Here is an 18,962-nt window from a genome sequence, read left to right on the forward strand (position 1 = left end):
TGTCAAAACCTGTTAATGTGAAGTGTACCTGTTGGTGGCTCCTTTATCAAGTACTTTTACAAGTCCTTAAAGAACAAAAAGAAAGAGACCTACTTTATTTGACAACAAAATTGAGTTTTTTCCAATTGTTGCAATTGGTTAAGCTTAGAGAAAAATATGTCACAGTATATGCAGTTCCTTGTAGAGCTTCCTACCATTTGTTCTCATGCTAAGGAAAACACCTGAGAATTGGGGGGGGGGTACTAAATCTGTATTTACATTTAATCATGCACATGGGGTTTTGTTTTATTTTCTAAATGTAAAGGAAATTTTCTGCACAGATTATCTAAAAAGAAGGTATAGGTCCCATTAGAGGGTTATTCACATTGAGGGAGAGAGAAGTGCATTTGTGTGTTTTGTGTGTGTCTCAGTGATTTTCCATCTTTGATCTGTGGTGCTCCTATTGAACCCCACATAGAAGGCAAGGGAGCCCAATGATACTGTATGGTGGAGAGCAGATTTTAAAGGGGCAGTCAGAGCAGACTTTGCACACGTGAATAAACATGAGTTGACTCCTGCCCTCATGGAGCTTTAGGCTAAAAGGGAAGCAGAGTTACATATCAGTAGGTAATTACAAATTGTGAATGCTCTGGTGATAGAGTACTTCACAAAACCTGGTCTGTTTTAAAAGCAGTTTATATAGAAAGTTCATTTTGATTTTAAGTCAAATGCCAAAGTAACAAAAGATTTTAAACTTTTTTTTTGTGGAAATATTAACATTTAGGTATTTACAGTATGAATCAATCAAAAAATATGTAAATGTAAGACTAAAGTACAGTTGGTGTAGATTGAGTTTATTCCACTAGAGGTCATTGTTTCATTTTTATGTGAAGAGAAATTGAAGAAAAAGCTGTTTGAACTGATTGCCATTATTAGCTATAAAGGAAGCACTGCAGTGAATAGAAAACAGACCAGACTGTGATACGCTTCCCTTGATCCTTTTCCCCAAGACAGTATATAGGATCTTAGTGTTTCTGCATTTTGCACATAAATGGTCTCTTAAAGCTTAAGGTTTTATATGTGAAAGTTTTCTTAATGAAATGTATTATGAGTTTAGAAAACCATAAGTGAAATAATAGAAAATTAAATTTCATAGCATGTTTTAATCTATTATGATTATGTTGGGTTATGCAGGATAGCTCAGTGTTTTGAAATGTATTGATAACAGGGGTGCCTGGGTGGCTCAGTCCATAGAGTGTCTGGCTCATGACTTCGGCTCAGATCATGGTCCCAGGGTCATGGGACTGAGCCCCTCATCCCTGCTTGGGATTCTCTCTCTCCCTCTACCCATCTTCCCCCCCCCCCCCCTTAAAAAAGAGAAATGTATCAATATAGACAGCAAACAAAATCCACATAATTCTCTATAACAGATATCAGAATAATACTTAACAGTTGTTCCTGAAAACAAACTAAAAGATAATTCTTTAACATGATGAAGAAATTCTTAAGTCAATAGGAGACATTTTCCAGAGATACTCCAATTAAAATAGCAACAGAAAAGAATGTCTGGGGGTGCCTGGGTGGCTCAGTTGGGCGTCCAACTTTTGACTTTGACTCTGGTTCTCCTGGTTCGTGTTATTGAGCCCCACGTCTGGCTCCTCACTGACAGCATGGAGCCTGCTTGGGATTCTCTCTCTTTCTCTGCCCCTCCCGTTTGCTCATGCTCTCTCTTTCTGTGTGTCTCTCAAAATAAAAACTTTATAAGGGAAAAAAAAAAAGGATGCCTGATACTGGTCCTTGTTATGTAATGTGAAAATTCTCATGGGAATATTTACTAGTTTCTGTCTAGGAACATGGTAGTGTGCTATTTTTCTGAACACGTTTTTCAGTAAAGGTTTAAAGTTTTATTTCATATATCATGGATAAAGTTAGTATGTTAGTGATTCATTTTAGAAAAATGACACCAAAGTTTCTAGATGCAGTTGATTCTTATTACAGTAGTTCTGTTATAATAAAGTTGTGAAGAACTGAAATAGTGAACACTGACCATTGCTTCTAGGGAAAATGCAGGGCTAGGTTTCTTTGTGACACATTTTCATGAAAGGATTAGTACATAACCTTGGTTTATGTGTGTATCTATTTAAAGACTCTGTATTTAATATATATTGTTTCCCTTACATTGAATTCATGACCAACAACATCGTAACTCATGCCTGAAGAAAACTCTTCTAACACGTGTCCTCCAAAAGGCAAAACTCTATGTCTGATGTGGGGCTTCAACTCACAACCCCGAGATGTAGTTACATGCTATACCGACTGAGCCAGCTAGGGGCCCCAAATCACAGCCTTGTGCTTAGGAGACAAGAGTACTAACTTAGGGGATTTTAAACAAAATTACAGAATAGAAAAAATGTGGCACTACACAGACCATGAAAAGGACATTTGTTTACAGTAAGAATTGAAACCAGGCAGAATATTGCTTTGTTCACCCTCACCTGGGAACACTCATTTCAGGTGACAAAATGTTTTGCTGCTCTATGCATGTTCATGCATGACCAGGAAAGCACCATAAGTATTAATTTTGGAGTTACAAATAAATTTTAGCAAGTGACTTCCCCAATACAGAACCCGTGAATAATGAGGATTGACCATACTTAGAGCATTTTGTTAAGATTATACCAAAGTATTTTATGTATCATTAGGTGTGTTTTACTATTTCTGAAATTGAAATGTTTCTTACATGGTGTAAATTCAGGTTTGGTATCAAACGTAAATCAAGTTTTTTTTTTTCCTTGTAAAATAACAAGTGCAACTAAAAATAGATGTTTTATATTTGATGAACTACAGAAATTATAGTGTGATGTGTAAGACAAGTAGAACCCATGAGGTACTACGACCACTTTGTCTTTAAAATTTTTCCATGTTTTCTAGAACGTTTTCCCCTTTAAGGGCTTGGGAACGGGGACAACATTCCATTCTAGTTTTTTAGAAAATTCCTGAGTCAAAACCAAAACTAGTGCCATATTTCAGGGTAGGAAAGCCAGTGTAAAGATGTGAATTCCCTAATTTATAAGTTTAATGCAATTGTCCTGATGACTTTTTTAAGATTTTATTTTTAAGTAATCCCTACACCCAACATAGGGCTCAAATTAACCCTGAGATAAAGAGTCGCATGCTTTATTGACTGAGCCAGCCAGGTGCCCCTATCGTGGTGAATTTTAAATAACCTCTTTATTGATAGTGTATCAACTGATACATACTTAATGCTAATTCTGTGCCAGATTTTTCTTACTGTTTTATAGATCTAATGCAGTTGTCACAAAGGAATTTTTTTAGTGGACAGTACTATTATTTGTCAAATACCAGAGTGCTTAATCTGTGAGGCTCTATGCTAAGCCCTTTACATGTTACTTCTTTTAACCTTCAGATCAATTCTATGTAGCAGACAGTGTTTGCTGTTTTCAGAAAGAAACGTGTTAGGTCTTAGTTTTTAAACAATTTTAAAGTCGCATGGGTTTTTTTGTTTGTTTTTTGTTGTTTGTTTTTTAATTTACATTCAATTTAGCAAATAGTGCAACAGTGATTTCAGGAGTAGATTCCTTAATGCCCCTTACCCATTAGGCAATGCCCCTTACCCATTAGGCCATCCCCCTCCCACAACCCCTCCAGTAACCCTCTATTCTCCATATTAAAGTGTCTCTTATGTTTTGTCTCCCTCCCTGTTTTTATATTCTTTTTGCTTCCCTTCCCTTGTGTTCATGTGTTACAGGTCTTAAAGTCCTCATATAAGTAAGGTCATACGATATTTGTCTTTCTCTAATTTCGCTTAGCAGAATACCCTCTAGTTCCATCCACGTAGTTGCAAATGGCAAGATTTCATTCTTTTTGATTGCTGAGTAATACTCCATTGTATATATATACCACATCTTCTTTATCCATTCATCCATCAATGGACATTTGGTGTCTTTCCATACTTTGGCTGTTGTTGATAGTGCTGCTATCATTGGGGTGCATGTGTCCCTTCATTTTTTTTTTTTTTTAATTTTTTTTTCAACGTTTTTAATTTATTTTTGGGACAGAGAGAGACAGAGCATGAACGGGGGAGGGGCAGAGAGAGAGGGAGACACAGAATCGGAAACAGGCTCCAGGCTCCGAGCCATCAGCCCAGAGCCTGACGCGGGGCTCGAACTCACAGACCGCGAGATCGTGACCTGGCTGAAGTCGGACGCTTAACTGACTGCGCCACCCAGGCGCCCCGCATGTGTCCCTTCAAAACAACATACCTGTATCCCTTGGATAAATACCTAGTAGTGCAATTGCTGGGTCGTAGGGTAGTTCTGTTTTTAGTTTTTTGAGGAACCTCTATACTGTTTGCCACAGTGGCTGCACCTATTTGCATTCCCACCAGCAGTGCAAAAGAGATAGTCTTTCTCCACATCTTTACCAGCATCTGTTGTTGCCTGAGTTGTTAATGTTAGCCATTCTGACAGGTGTGAGGTGATCTCTCATTGTGGTTTTGATTTGTATTTCCCTGATGATGAGTGATGTGGAGCATTTTTTCATGTGTTGGTTGGCCATCTGGATGTGTTCTTTGGAGAAGTGTCTATTGATGTCCATTTCTGCCCATTTCTTGACTGGATTATTTGTTTTTTGGGTGTTGAGTTTGATAAGTTCTCTGTAGATTTTGGATATTAACCCTTTATCTGATAGGTCGTTTGCAAATATCTCTACCATTCCATCGGTTGCCTTTTAGTTTTGCTGATTGTTTCCTTTGCTGTGCAGAAGCTCTATTTTGGTAAGGTCCCAATAGTTCATTTTTGCTTTTGTTTCTCTTGCCTCTGGAGACGTGTTGAGTAAGAAGTTGCTGCGGCCAAGATCAAAGAGGTTTTTGCCTGCTTTCTCCTCGAGGATTTTGATGGCTTCCTGTCTTACATTTAGGTTAAAGTACCATGGTTTTTAATAGTAGAGTTGGAATTTAGATGCAAGTCTGTCCAAGAACCTTTGTTCTTGATTGGTGTATTGATTCTCATATTCATTTTGAAGAATGAAGAGGCTGTAGGAGATACATCATTTTTCTAGGGGGGAAAAATGGAAAGAATGGGAGAACTTAACCTTATGAGATACCAAATATAAAATATTAAATAAGAGGAAATTATGTTGGTACTCATGTAATTTTCAGCCAGATTTCATTTTTGATCAAATAATTTTGTAATAGTGCTCATTGCTGGGAAAATAGAAGAGTGTGTCTAATAGTCATGGGAAGGAAATTGAAAAACTTTAAGCAAGTCGTGAAGTTATCTCAGAAGCCTTACATTTTCTTTCTGACTTTGATCCAGGATTCCATTTGAAAGCCCCAAGGAACAAAAGTTGACATTTAGTCATAAAGATGTTCATCATATTAATTTTTTAATTGAAAAGGAAGCCCTGTATGTATAAAATTAGAGGAACAATTAAGTAAATTACTTGAAGAAATAGACCAGGAGTTACTGAACTTTATCTGTAAAGGGCCAGATAGTTAACATTCTAGGCTTTGAGGGCCATATGGTCTCTGTCTCAACTATACAGCTATAGGCAATAGGTGAATGAATGGGAATGGTTGTGTTCCAACAAAACTTTACGAAAAATGGGCAGAGGGCTGGATTTGGCTCACAGGCTGTAGTTTGCCAACCACTGAGATATATTATAAAGCTGTTGTAAAAGTGTTTTGACAGTCCACTGACTGGGAAAATATACTTGCAAAGCATATGACCAATAAAGGATTAATATCTATAAAATCCTCCTTGAAATTAGTAAGGGAGACAGTCCAATAGAAAAGTAAAGAATGTAGCCAATTCACATAAGAGGAAAGTTCAGTATAATGTAGGGGGAAATGCCTAACATTCCTAGAATCAGAGAATGCAAAATTTAAAATGTGCTGCTGATTCACCCAAGGGGATATATTCAGGAAAGTGATAGTGTTCTTTGTAATAGTAAAATTGCTAACTAAATGTCCAACAGAAAAAGTTGTTAAATTGTTCATGTGTATAGTAAAATACATCAATGAAAATGAGCAAAGAATGCAAGTAGCAGAATACATATAGCTTGATGTCACCATATAAGAGGCATATAAACCTTTAAGGATGCTGACAAGTGGTGAAGTTTTAGAAATGTGCACACAAAAAAATGCACGAGAATGATCGAGAAGTTCAAGGGAGCAATCACCTCAAATGGAAGGAAGGAGGGGAGTGTGATAGTTTTAACTGGGTAATGTTCTGTTTCTTAACCTGCGTGATGGGTGACTTAGGTTGAAACATAGGAAATTGCCAATACTTAATTGTCTTGACCCATAAAAACATCACTTTCATATGGTTCATATTAGTATTTATGCATTTTTTGAAATGTTTGTTTATTTTGAAAGAGAGTGCAAGCAGGGGAGTTTGGGTGACAGGTATGGAAACCAGTAAAACCCTCTGCTCTGAGTTGTTCAAAAGGTCTGCATTTGTAGGTTTCTGGCCAGTTCTCATTTCTTCACTTCCTGGGCCAAACAGATCATCTATTCAGAGGCAACCTATGCTGTCATCCTCTTAATGCCTCTACCTTCCAAGTTTTACCCACTTTGCTACCTCTGGCTGCCTCTTTTAGCAACAGAAAAGCAAAAGACAATACCTTTCATTTCAGTTAAGTTGAAAGTGTACCAAGGTCAGTATTGACCTGTCTCTTGAAGTACAGAATGACAACAAGATGTTTGCAGTATTTGGAAATTGTGTTTGAATATGGTTATTTTTTATTAAATGTTAGAAGTCACATTCCTGAAGAATGTGGGGAAATGCCATTTGAGAATTGGCACTGGGGATCTATGGATGAATGACAATAAAAACCCATAGAATGTGGACCTCTAAGTAGTATTTCTTTCTGGGGATAACTTGTTGCAGTTGATAACTAAATTAGTTGACTGGGTGTATAAAAATTACATTTATGTCAGTGGTGGAACATACTTTGTAATTCAAGATAATATACCAGAATAGATGATTCTAAGTAATTTTACGGTAACCTTTTCCATTAGATGCTAAGCCTTATTTTTTCTGAAACTTTATTTTTAAGTCTTTGAATATGCTTGAATTGTTACATTTGGGTTTTCTTTTTTTTCTTTCTTTCTTTCTTTCTTTCTTTCTTTCTTTTCTTTCTTTCTTTCTTTCTTTCTTTCTTTCTTTCTTTCAAGAAAGAGCATGCATGCATGGCAAGAATATTAAGCAGGCTTTATGCTCTGCGTGGAGCCTGACACGGGGCTCAATCCCAGAGCCTGATGCAGGACTTGATACCACGACCTTGGGATCATGACCTGAGCTAAAATCAGGAGTCGAACTCTCAACCAGCTGAGCCACCCAGGCACCCCTGGCTGTTCTTTTAATAAACAGCTTTATGAAGATGTAATTCACATATCATACAATTTACCCATTGAAAGTTTGCAATTCAGTGACTTTTAGTTTATTTACAGGGCTGTGCATCCATCACTGCATTTCATTACCCACTCCCCCCCCAAAAAAAAAAAAATCCCATCTCCTTACCTATCAAGCCTCCAATCTCCCCTTGTCCACCTCTAACCTTGGTAACCACCAATCTGCTTTTTGTCTCTCTAAATTTGCCTATTCTGGACGTTTTGTATAAATGGAATAATAATGTCTGGTCCTTTGGGACTGACTTCTTTGACTTGGCATCATATTTTCAAGGTTCATCCAAGTTGTAGCATGTGTCAGCACTTCATTTATTTTTATTGCTGAATAATATCCCATGATATGAATATACATTTTCTTTATAGTTCATCAGTTGACAAACATTTTGGTTATTTCTGTTTTGGGCTGTTGGGAGTAATACTGCTATGAACATTCATGTCCAAGTTTCTGTGAACATGTTTTCAACTTTCTTGTGTATACACCTAGGAATGGAACTATTGGATTGTATCGTAATTATGTTTAACATTTTGAGAAACCGCTAGACTATTTTCCAAAGTGGCTGTAACATTTGACATTCCCATCAACAACATATAAAATGTATAAAAGTTCTAATTTTTTCTGGGGCGCCTGGGTGGCTTGGTTGGTTAAGAGCTTGATTTCGGCTCAGGTCACGATCTCACATTTCGTGGGACTGAGTTCTGGGTCGTGACAGCTGGAACCTGGTTGGGATTCTCTCTCTCCCTATCTCTCTGCCTGATCCCCATGCTCACTCTTGCTTTCTCTCTCACAAAATAAATAAATTAACTTAAAAATGACAATAAATGTCAGTCGGCATTTAAAAAACACTTTCCAATTTCCACAGCATCACCAGCACTTAATTAAGATCCTTGGATAATTATTATTTTTAATATTAATATCTTAATTTTTTATCCTGTGTTGCCATAACAATGGGAGACACAGTATTCATATTGTGCCAAATTAAAGAGACTAAACACTACCTGCCGGCTTTGAATGGCAATTTTTCTCTCCAAGAACATTGCTACATTTTAAAACATGACAATCATATTAAAGTCACTGTAAGACATTTCCACCTGCATAAAATGAGGCTCAAGAAAATTAAACATCAATTAGCTTTTTACCTACATCTACCTCAAGAGGACTCCAGTGAAGACCACACTAGGTAGGCCTGTCCCTGGGAGAGGATGTGAGAAGACCTCCAGTATCTTGATGACTGAAATACAATTTCAACAAGCTGTATGTTTTCAAGAACAAAGACCTCCCTGTAAGCTCGTGTTCCAAATCACTGCCATAGTCTCATAATAATTGCCTCTTGTCGACTGGCTGTTCACTACAAACAGTCTTCATAGTGACAAAGCTGGGCATTTGAGGGAGAGGGCTGTCCCTGAGCCTTTCACTCTGGGGAACCTCTTAGGTTAATTTCAGTCATCTGGGGAAAAAACAAAACAAAACAAAACAAAACCCAAAACAACAACAAAACAGCCTTTCCACAAAAAGGAAATGTTTTCATTCTAGAAACCAAAGTAAAAATAAAATATAGGAAGGCAACTGACAAGGATTTCTAAGACGAGCTTCAGATTTCTTTGTGTCTTGATCCATGGGCAGTTTAATGGTCATTCAGCAGCTACCTTCCGCACCCCCACCCCCACCCCGCGGTACCCAAGAGCTTTAAATCAGGGAGGAGATTTTGCAATTTCAATGAGGATATTTTGTTTCCATTGTCAGACTGATCTATAGTTCTGCATAATCTGAATCTGGGTTCTACTCTGCAGTTTAAGATGTGAGCCAGGGGCCTGGCATTTGTCTTTATTGTGTTCCCCCAATAACTTCATAATTAAAGCATTTGATGATTGTTTTTGTTTCTTCTTGCTGGCAATGATGTACATCATGTGAGGAATTGGGCTATTCATGTGCTTGCAGGTTAAAGGAAACCAATAAACTTTTGGGGGAACCTTATTAGGATTTTCCAAAGAAACAGAACCAATAGGAGATACACATAAAAAGGGATTTATTTTACTGAATTGGCTCACACAGTTATGGAGGCTGAGAAGTTCTAACAACAGCCGCCTGCAAGCTGGAGACCCAAGAAAGCCAGTGGTGTAGTTACAATCTGAACCCAAAGTTCTGAGAACCACTGGTGCGAGCCCAAATTCAAAGGCTGGGGAACTGGGAAAGCGGTGGTGTAAGTTCCAGTCTGAGGGCAGAAGACCTATGTTTAGCCCAATCTGAAAGAGTAAATTCTGGCTTCCCCCACCTTCTTTTCAGGCCCCCAATGGCTTGGGTGATGTCCACACAAATTGGGCTGAGCAATCTGCTTTAGTCAGTTGCTAATCTCATCCAAAAAAAAAACACCTTCATAGATACACCCAGAAATAATGTTCATCCCGTGACCCATTCAAGTTGACACGTAAAATTAACCACCACAGGGACCAATTCTTTACATCTTCTATCTTGATCATCTTCTGTCACTTGCTTATCTACATCTTACCACAGTCACCTTCACCTCTGATCTAGTTTCTTCCACCCACTAAACTGCAATCTTCCCTTTCAGAGTATCTTCTATGTATATTTACACATTTTTTGTGTAACATTGACAATCTCTGTGTGTAGATGCTTTGTTGGCAACCAACCGAGAAAAAGCAAACATTCTGCTAAGAACATATTGTACTTCAATGAGAAGCATGTTTATTTAGACCAAGGTCTTTCTGGATGATTATTTATTTTGGATTTATTGTGGATTATATTTCAGTAAGAAATAATATGCTTGTGTTTCCCATTCATACTTTTATCACAGGTTCCTAATCTTTACTAAATATTCTCATAAAATGACAACTCTCGGGACATTCATGAAAATTGTTAACCTAAAAGTTATCTTTCACACAGGGGCAACATGTCTGTCTCTTTCCACATTCCTGCCTGAGCCCATAAAATAGAACAGAGCTTATAAAATATTAAGGGTCACAGAGCTTTGGTCATTTTGCTTACCCCACTTTCCAAGGAATCCTGGGTTGTATTGGCATTCCCCAGGAACATCTGCTAAAAGGCAGGCATGGAGGTTCTCCACACCATGTGGCTTTCTGTTTTGCGTATGATTCACAAATTGGGTAAGTGTGCTCTGTGCATTTAATTTTTCCCGTAAACCTGTCCTAAAGTGTACCTTGAAAGAAGAAAGGCATTCCAGTTTATCTTCCAATCCAAACTGTTCTTTGATGTAGTTTACCACTAACAAAGTAGATAATGTGACTCCACCTGTCTTAATCAATTTGATTCAAAACCCAGAGATGACACTTTTGAAACCCCAAAACATCAAAATATATAGATAGGATCCTAATAAATAAATTTGGTCACAAATTCCTGATGCATATTTGTGACATACATGCATACATACATCTATCTGTCTATGTAGGTTTGTGCTTTACTTAACGATGGATTGGGGGGCCTGCGTGGCTCGTTAGGCATCTAACGATTTCAACTCAGGTTGATTTCAACTGAGGTCATGATCTCACCATTCGAGAGATTGAGCCCCATGGTGGGCTCTTTGCTGGTGGCACAGAGCCTGCTTGGGATTCTCTCTCCCTCTCTCTGCCCCTCCCCCGCTTGCTTGCTGGCTCACCCTCTCTCTCAAAATACATAAATAAACATTTAAAAATATATTTAAGATATATTGAGGTCAATTATGAGCCAGAACATAGAAAATATAAAATTTTGGAGACCTCAGGTTAAATGGATTCTGTAGCATACACTGCTAGTCTCCCACACAATATCCGTTCTCTGCTCTTATCAACAGAACCCAATTTTGTTGGAAATAGAAATATGTCTATCTTTCAAAGCTTTATTTACCTGCCCATCCTGTACCTGGCTTTCCTCCCTGGATCACAGATGAGAGGCCTGGAGATGTAGCAGCTATGTTTTATCAACGAGGAAAAGTCCAAGAAACCTAGACCCTGACATTCTTGATGTGTTGAGCCAATGCCAGCAACTTGTCTTTCTCTGAACTTTTTGTTCTGCAAGAAAAAAATACTTCTTTTGAATAAACTTTAGGAAGCTGATTTTTCTATTATCTGTTGCCAAATGCCAGTGGGTTCTTTTTTGTTTTTCTTTTTGTTAAGATTTTATTTTTAAGCAATCTCTATATCCAACGCAGGGCTCAAACTTATAACCGCAAGGTCAAGAGTCTCATGCTCTACTGACTGAGCCAGCCAGGTGCCCCCAATGAGTTCTAAGAAAAGAGCACTTAACCGCTGTGCTATAATATTATTCCTGCCCATCTTGTTTGTTCAGCTACCTTGGTAGGGATAAGATGAACCATTAAGATAATGATTCTTTGTGTGTACTATTAAAGGTTTAAATCAAGTTTTGCCAGCCTTCAAATATGTGTCAAAGAGCACATGAGCTTATAGTAGAACAAGTTGGTTGAGACAGTTCATCGCCTGAGCTGTAAGGAATGAGGCATCTGTAAAAACCAGGGGTGTGTTCGATATCTGCTTGCTTAATACTTTTCGGTGTATTGCTGCACTGAGCTCTTAAGAGGATTTTGAAGTGGTTTGGTAAAAGTTGATTAATTATATTTGCCCTAGAATAGGAACCCACCAGTGGAATTATATGCCATTTCATTATGGCAATACCTTTCAGACATCAGCAAAATAGAATAGCACATTGAACCCCCATATAATTATTACCCACCTTCAAAAGTTACCAACTTCCGGACAAATTTCTTTCACCTGTGCTACGACCCATCTCCCCACCCTTCCCCCCACTATGACCCACTGAATTATTTCAAAGCAAATCTGAGGTATTTCATCTATAAATATTTCAGTATGTATTTCTGAAAGATAAGGGCTATTTTAAAAATATAACCGTAATATCATTCTCATGTTAAAAAAAAAAAAAAACTATCAAATATCCAGGCAGGGTTCAATTTCTCCAATTGCCTCATAAATGGTATATTTGCAGTTGCTTAATGTTTTCTTACTTCATTTTGGCTTTTTCTTTGCAGTTTATAAAGTCTCCTGACTGCATTTTCCTGTTTGCGTCTCATCTGTCCTTTAACATGTCTCTCTGTCCCCTGAATTTCCTGTTTTTGATCCAGTTATGCTTCAAGTTTAATTTTTTGTTAAAAATATTTCATAAATGGCATTCATACTCATTTTCATTCTTGTGTTCTTTTTAAAAAATATTTATTTATTTTTGAGAGACAGAAACAGAGCATGAGCAGGGGAGAGGCAGAGGGAGAGGGAGAGCAAGAATTTCAAGCAGGCTCCATGCCCAGTGCAGAACTCCACACAGGGTTCAATCTCACAACCGTGAGATCATGACCTGAGCTGAAATCAAGAGTCAGACTCCTAACCGAATGAGCCACCCAGGCACCCCAGGAATTTTTTTCAACACTATCGTACTGTTTTCAGAAAAACAATATGCTATTCTAATGAATTGACAGCAGTAACTAATTGATGGATCCTTTTTGCTGCATATTTGGCCATGATGGAGAGTTTTCAGGAACTGTGGAATCATATGACCCTTCTCCAAAATACCCAGCCTTCCTAACATGGCTGGTGAATATGATGGTGGTTCAGCCAGCTCTCACTTTTGAGTGAGCTATTTTGAATTCTGAACAGATGCTTCTAAGCTTTTTCCTCTTGGAGGTGGTTGCAGGTTAGCTATTCTGACTTTCTTTGGAGGACTTTGGGATGGAGGCAGGAACATTAGAACCACAACAGTTCGCCCGGAGCCTGTTTCAGATTCTGTCTCCCTCTCTCTCTGACCCTCCACCGTTCATGCTCTGTCTCTCTCTGTCTCAAAAATGAATAAACGTTAAAAAAAACAAACTGTTTCTTTAAAAAAAAAAAAAAAAGAACCACAACAGTTCACCTCCCACTGCTTTCTGCCTCACTCCCAAAGAGTCAAGTAAGCTGAAAACATGGGGAAATATTTCCAGTTAGGGATGTATACAAAAGGTAGACATTGCTTTTGTCTATGTCAGATTCTCTTATGAGAGCATGTCTTAATTAGAGTAAAGGAGAAGTAGAGTAGAAAGTCTATAGAACTAGGGATGCCTGTGTGGCTCGGTCAGTTAAACTTCCTACTCATTTAGGCTCGAGTCATGATCTCACAGTTCATGGGTTCAAGCCCTGCATTGGCCTCTGTGCTGACAGTGTGGAGCCTGCTTGGGGTTCTCTCTCTGCCCTTCTCTCACTCTTGCTCACATGCTCCTTCTCTCAAAATAGATAAATAAACTTTAAAAAAAAGTCTACAGAACTAAATATGAATTGAAATTATAAATTATTTAACATCAACTTGAAAACGGTTTCAGCTTAAGGTTTAGAGATGGGAAGGGACCTTTCTAAAAGCCAGCTTTTCCAATTCCATTTGCCAGATGGCTTGTAAATGGCTCAAAATACGTAACTGCAAAATATTCTAACATACCAGTCAAAACCTAATTCCCTTCACTTCAGTAGTTTGTCTTTGGTTCAAGCAAATGCATGGGTTCCAAATACTCTTTAATTTGGGCAAAAGATACGATTTATAATGTAAAAAACCTAAAAATCATATTAATGAGTTTATGAGTCAGAGAACCATTTTGTCCCACCCTCACTTCCTGGTGATTGGTTTTCTCTAGTAATAGTGTTGATGTAAACCATGATTACAGATAGCCAATGGAACAGTGAACTATGGGTACTTTAAACACACCTATAATATTAACTCAGGACCATCAGCTAGTTTTTATCTTCTTCCTGCTGACATGGCTTGAAATTAGAAGTAGGAGAAGATACACAATAATTTTCAAATGCTGTTTAAAATTTGCCCTGGTTATGTTTTACAACTGGTATCGACCATGTCCACTTTCAATCTAGGTTGCTAATTTTTTTTTTTTAATTCTATTTTTAGTAGAATAAGAGGAAGGACAAATGGGAACTAATGAGAAACTACAACAAATGAATTTCTGTCTCCAGAGAGATTCACTAAATCTTGTGCTCAGGGTTCTCCAAAGGTATGCATCCTCCCCCCCCCCCCATTACTCCAAGGAACTAGAATTTCATTTACATTCCCTCCTTCTTTGTACCAGAGAAGCTGCAGTCACCCAGAGGTCACTGAGACATGAGATTGAGATTGAAACATCCTCTCTCCAAAACTCAAGTTGGATGAATAATTAACTCATGTGAGTTGGAAGAATACAATTGTTACAGAAGGAAAATGAGTTAAATGGATTTATCTTTAATTTGCTTTCTCCCTCTTTTCTGTAACTTAGTTCACACATTCCTTATGGAATCCCTTTGCTTCCATCTGTACCCCTCAGAAAATAGTATCTTTAGTGTCTTTCCTTTAAGGTCTCATTTAAATATTACCTTCTTTGTGAAGCCCTCCTTCCCCCACTCCCCCCCCCCCACTTTTTAAAGTTTATTTTGAGAGAAAGAACGTGGATGCATGTGGGTGTGGGGGGGATGTGGGGAGGGGCAGAGAGAGGAGAGAAAGAGGATCCCAAGCAGGCTGCATGCTGCCAGCGAGCCCAACATGGGGTTCAATCTGAGATCATGACCTGAGCTGAAATTAAGAGTCGGACGCTTAACTGACCAGGCCACCCAGGCACCACAGTGAAGCCCATTTTAATCCTTGCTCCCATCATAATTATATTTCCTCTCTTTTATATCCCCAAAGCACTTTGTACATCTGCTATAATAATTACCAAAACTTGCCTTGAGGGACGCCTTGGTGGCTCAGTCGGTTAAGCGTCCAATTTCAGCTCAGGTCATGATCTCATGGTTTGTGAGTTTGAGCTCTGCATTGGGCTCTTCATGGACAGTGTGGAGCCTGCTTGGGATTCTCTCTCTCCCTCCCTCTCCCTGCCCCTCCCCCACTTGCACACTCTCTATGTCTCTCTTCTCAAAGAAAAAAAAAAAAAAAAGAAACCTGCCTTGATTTCACCATTTGTAAATTAGTGTGTATTTATGTGTCCAACTTCACTATTATCATGGTTCTTTGTATCCATCACAGCCTGATGCTATATTCTGCACACACATGAAACTCAGTAAATACATATAAATTATGATTCCTAGTTGTATCTTCTTGGATAGTATGAGACTGGACATGTCAATAAAAAGCTTTGGAAGCCTGGAAGATTTAGAGAACTGGGAATTTCAGAAAGGGAAGGGAAAGGAAGACCCCTGGATTGATTACAGTGAAGCCCAAGAGGTTTGTGAAGAGAGAAAAATAAGCTCTATTATTTGCTCTGCATTTGGTTCTTTCTTCTTTCTTTACAATGTAAAGGGTGCCCCACTTCTTTCTTCAGCCAAATCCTGCATCTTTGGTCTAGATCACATTCTATTCTGCACCTTCAGGGACTTAAGATCCATCAGTCATCCCATACTTGCTTCTTCAACATCTTCTTCTACTAAACCACCTCATGTGAGTACACAAGAGTGTTTCTAATTTAAGGCTGCATTTTATTCTGTTGTGAGAATGGATCTTAATCTAACCTTTCTCCTAATGGTGTTTATAGTTTCCAATATTTTGCTATTACAAGCAATGTTTTATTAAATAACTCTGTCCTTTTTTATTTTGTTATTTTACATGTGCCAGTGTTTCTGAAGGATAAATTCTTAGAAGTGATTTCTGAATCAAAACGTTGGAAGATTTCCACCACTTTACACATTTTGCAGCAGTGTATGAGAGTGTCTGGTTCCTTTCACTGTTGCCAATGCATGGCATTAAACTTTTCAAAATAGTTGCCAATCTGATAGATTAAAAATATTTCATAGTTTTAGTTACCATTTACAATAACAATACATTGTTATTGTAAGAGCTCTTTGTGTTGTTGTATATGTGTACGTATATGTGAATTGTTTATCCATGCCTTGTGACCATTTTCCTCACTGTGCTTTTGGTTACTTAAATTCTAATATATATTAGGGTCTCTTTCTAGTTCTCCATTCTGTTTTAGTGATCTGAAAAATTTTGCACCAATAACTATTTAACTGTAACCTAATTCACCTTTCAATTCTGATGGTACCATATCTTCCTTCTTTGAAAAATATTTTTGACTGTTCTGTTTCTTTTTGTAGACAACTTTTAGAATTGCTTTATTTATTTCTTAAAAAAATTTTTTTTAATGTTTATTTTTGAGAGAGACAGAGTGTGAGTCAGGGAGGAGCAGATAGAGAGGGAGACACAGAATCTGAAGCAGGCTCCAGGCTCTGAGCTGTCAGCACAGAGCCCGATGCGGGGCTCAAACCCACGAACCGCGAGATCATGACCTGAGCTGAAGTCAGATGCTTACTGACTGAGCCACCCAGGCGCCCCAAGAATTGCTTTATTTCTAAATAAATTCTACTTTGATTTTAATTGGGATTTAATTAAAACTATAAATTAATTTGGAAACAATGTACACCATTCATTTTTTTGTTATGCTGAAACATGTTTCTTGGTTTATTCAAGTCTTTTTTTTTCCAAAAGAGGCAACAAATGTTTTATTTTGTCAATGAAAATTACTGTATTCACCACAAGCTTAAGAATATGTACATAGGGGCACCTGGGTGGCTCAGTCGGTTGAGCGTCCGACTTCGGCTCAGGTCACGATCTCGCGGTTCGTGAGTTTGAGCCCCGCGTCGGGCTCTGGGCTGATGGCTCAGAGCCTGGAGCCTGCTTCCGATTCTGTGTCTCCCTCTCTCTCTGCCCCTCCCCCGTTCATGCTCTGTCTCTCTCTGTCCCAAAAATAAATAAACGTTAAAAAAAAATAAAAAAAAAAGAATGTGTACATATATATACAAATATATATGTATGTATATATATGTATTTGAATATATATACATATGTATGTATATATATATTTGAATTTATGGAAGTCAAGTCTTCTTTCTATTTTCTTAGGAAGTTTTACAATTTTCTTCACAAAATCATTACACTTAATAATTACTTTCTCAGTGTAGCTGAAGATCTATACAGTTGATACTTGAACAAGGGGGTCAGGGGTTAGGACCCCCAACTCTCCAAGCAGTAAAAAATATGAATATAACTTCTGACTCTTGAAAACTTAACTACTAATGGCATACAGTTGAGTGAAAGCCTTACCAATAACAAAGTTGATTAACAGGTATTTTGTATGCTATATGTATTATTTACTGTATTCTTACAATAAAGTAAGCTAGAGAAAAGAAAATGTTTTTGAGAAAATAATAAGGAAGGCGCACCTGGGTGGCTCAATCAGTTAAGCATCTGACTTTGGCTCAGGTCATGATCTCACAGCGCGTGAGTTCGAGCCCTGCATTAGGCTCTTGTGCTGACAGCTCAGAGACCCTGGAACCTGCTTTGGATTCTGTGTCCCTGTCTCTGCCCCCCCCCCCTCCCCATGCTTTGTCTCTCTCTCTCTCTCTCAAAAATAAACATTAAAAAAATTTTTTAAAGAAAATAATAAGGAAGAAATAATATCTTTACGTACTGTTCTGTAAAAACTCTGAATATAAGTGGACCTACACAATTCAAACCTGTATTGTTCAAAAATCAACTATAAATAATTTCTTAAAACATAAGAGAATTTTAGTTTTCTCTTAATTTAATTCCTGTGAAACCAAAGATGAAATAGAAGACAAGGTCAGACCGTTGGCAATATTTTTTTTCTCAGCCTGCCATTCTTAAATGTCAGGAATTTATAACTTTCTGTAAACATACATACAGAAAAGTATACAAACCATGTGCAACCATACGTAACCATAAGTACACAAACCATATGTATCACAAATGAGTCACTATTCTCTCCTAAAGGGTAACAATTGCTATCCTGGTTTCCAATATTAATAATAATATTATTTATAATCTATTTTATTTGTATTCAACAAATAAGTAAATATGTTACAGATAATCAGAAACATATTTCTCACTGGGAGAAAGGAGTTACAGATAAGGAAAGAGTGGGAAGCTAGAATTAATTCTGTGTTGCTAAATTGGAGTCAGAGGTATCAATATGGACTCTTGTTTATTTACAGATGATAGATACATTTAGATGTATATGTGTATGTATTATATAGGATTTTTTTCCCAACTCCATTGAGAGGGGCTACAAGCAGTGGGGCCCCAGTAGCAATGAGCATATCATCTAGGTTTCAGCTTTTTTTTTTTTTTCATGTTTATTTTTGAGAGAGAGAGAGACAGAGGGTGAGCAGGGGAGGGGCAGAGAGAGGAAGACACAGAATCCGAGGCAGGCTCCAGGCTCTGAGCTATCAGCACAGAGCCAGACATGGAGCCTGAACATGTGAACCTTGAGATCATGACGTGAGCCGAAGTCGGCCACTTAACCGACTGAGCCACCCAGGCACCCCTAGGTCTTAGCTTTTAAATCCTATTCTTAAAGGAACCAGGGCTCCCTGGAGAACTAATTGATTTCAGGGCTGGAGTAGTGGAAATACAAGATGAGCCTAGAGATCTTGTGCTACCAGAGTGCTTAAAAACAAACAAAAACAGTATATCAAAGACACATAGAAATCAACCAGAAAAAAACCAAGCTGAAACAACTGAAATAATGATAGTACTGAATTCTAACCCAAAGAA

General features: G+C 37.9%; 1 protein-coding gene and 1 long non-coding RNA gene across 4 annotated transcripts in view; one reads left to right on the forward strand and one right to left on the reverse strand.

The window, feature by feature from the left end:
- Positions 1–4,984: 4,984 nt before the first annotated feature.
- Positions 4,985–18,962, reverse strand: part of ABHD3 (abhydrolase domain containing 3, phospholipase) — a 60,772-nt gene continuing 46,794 nt past the window's right edge. Inside the window, exons 9-10 of one of the 2 annotated variants that reach the window (XR_006209880.1) lie at positions 11,268–11,431; positions 4,985–5,054 (exon numbers count right to left, since the gene is read on the reverse strand). The gene's annotated coding sequence lies outside the window, so the exon portion shown is untranslated. Of the gene's footprint in view, positions 5,055–10,504; positions 10,585–11,267; positions 11,432–18,962 lie in introns of those variants that run through there. The other variant, XR_006209881.1, reaches the window with a different exon arrangement.
- Positions 14,245–15,821, forward strand: LOC122232537. Of its 2 annotated transcripts, none has more exons than XR_006209882.1 (3): positions 14,245–14,415; positions 14,491–14,583; positions 15,690–15,821. It is a non-coding gene; the product is annotated as an uncharacterized LOC122232537 (long non-coding RNA). The 2 variants fall into 2 exon arrangements; XR_006209883.1 differs by having other exon boundaries at positions 15,712–15,821.

The sequence above is a fragment of the Panthera tigris genome, chromosome D3 (genome assembly GCF_018350195.1).
Source record: "Panthera tigris isolate Pti1 chromosome D3, P.tigris_Pti1_mat1.1, whole genome shotgun sequence".
NCBI classification, from domain to species: domain Eukaryota; kingdom Metazoa; phylum Chordata; class Mammalia; order Carnivora; family Felidae; genus Panthera; species Panthera tigris.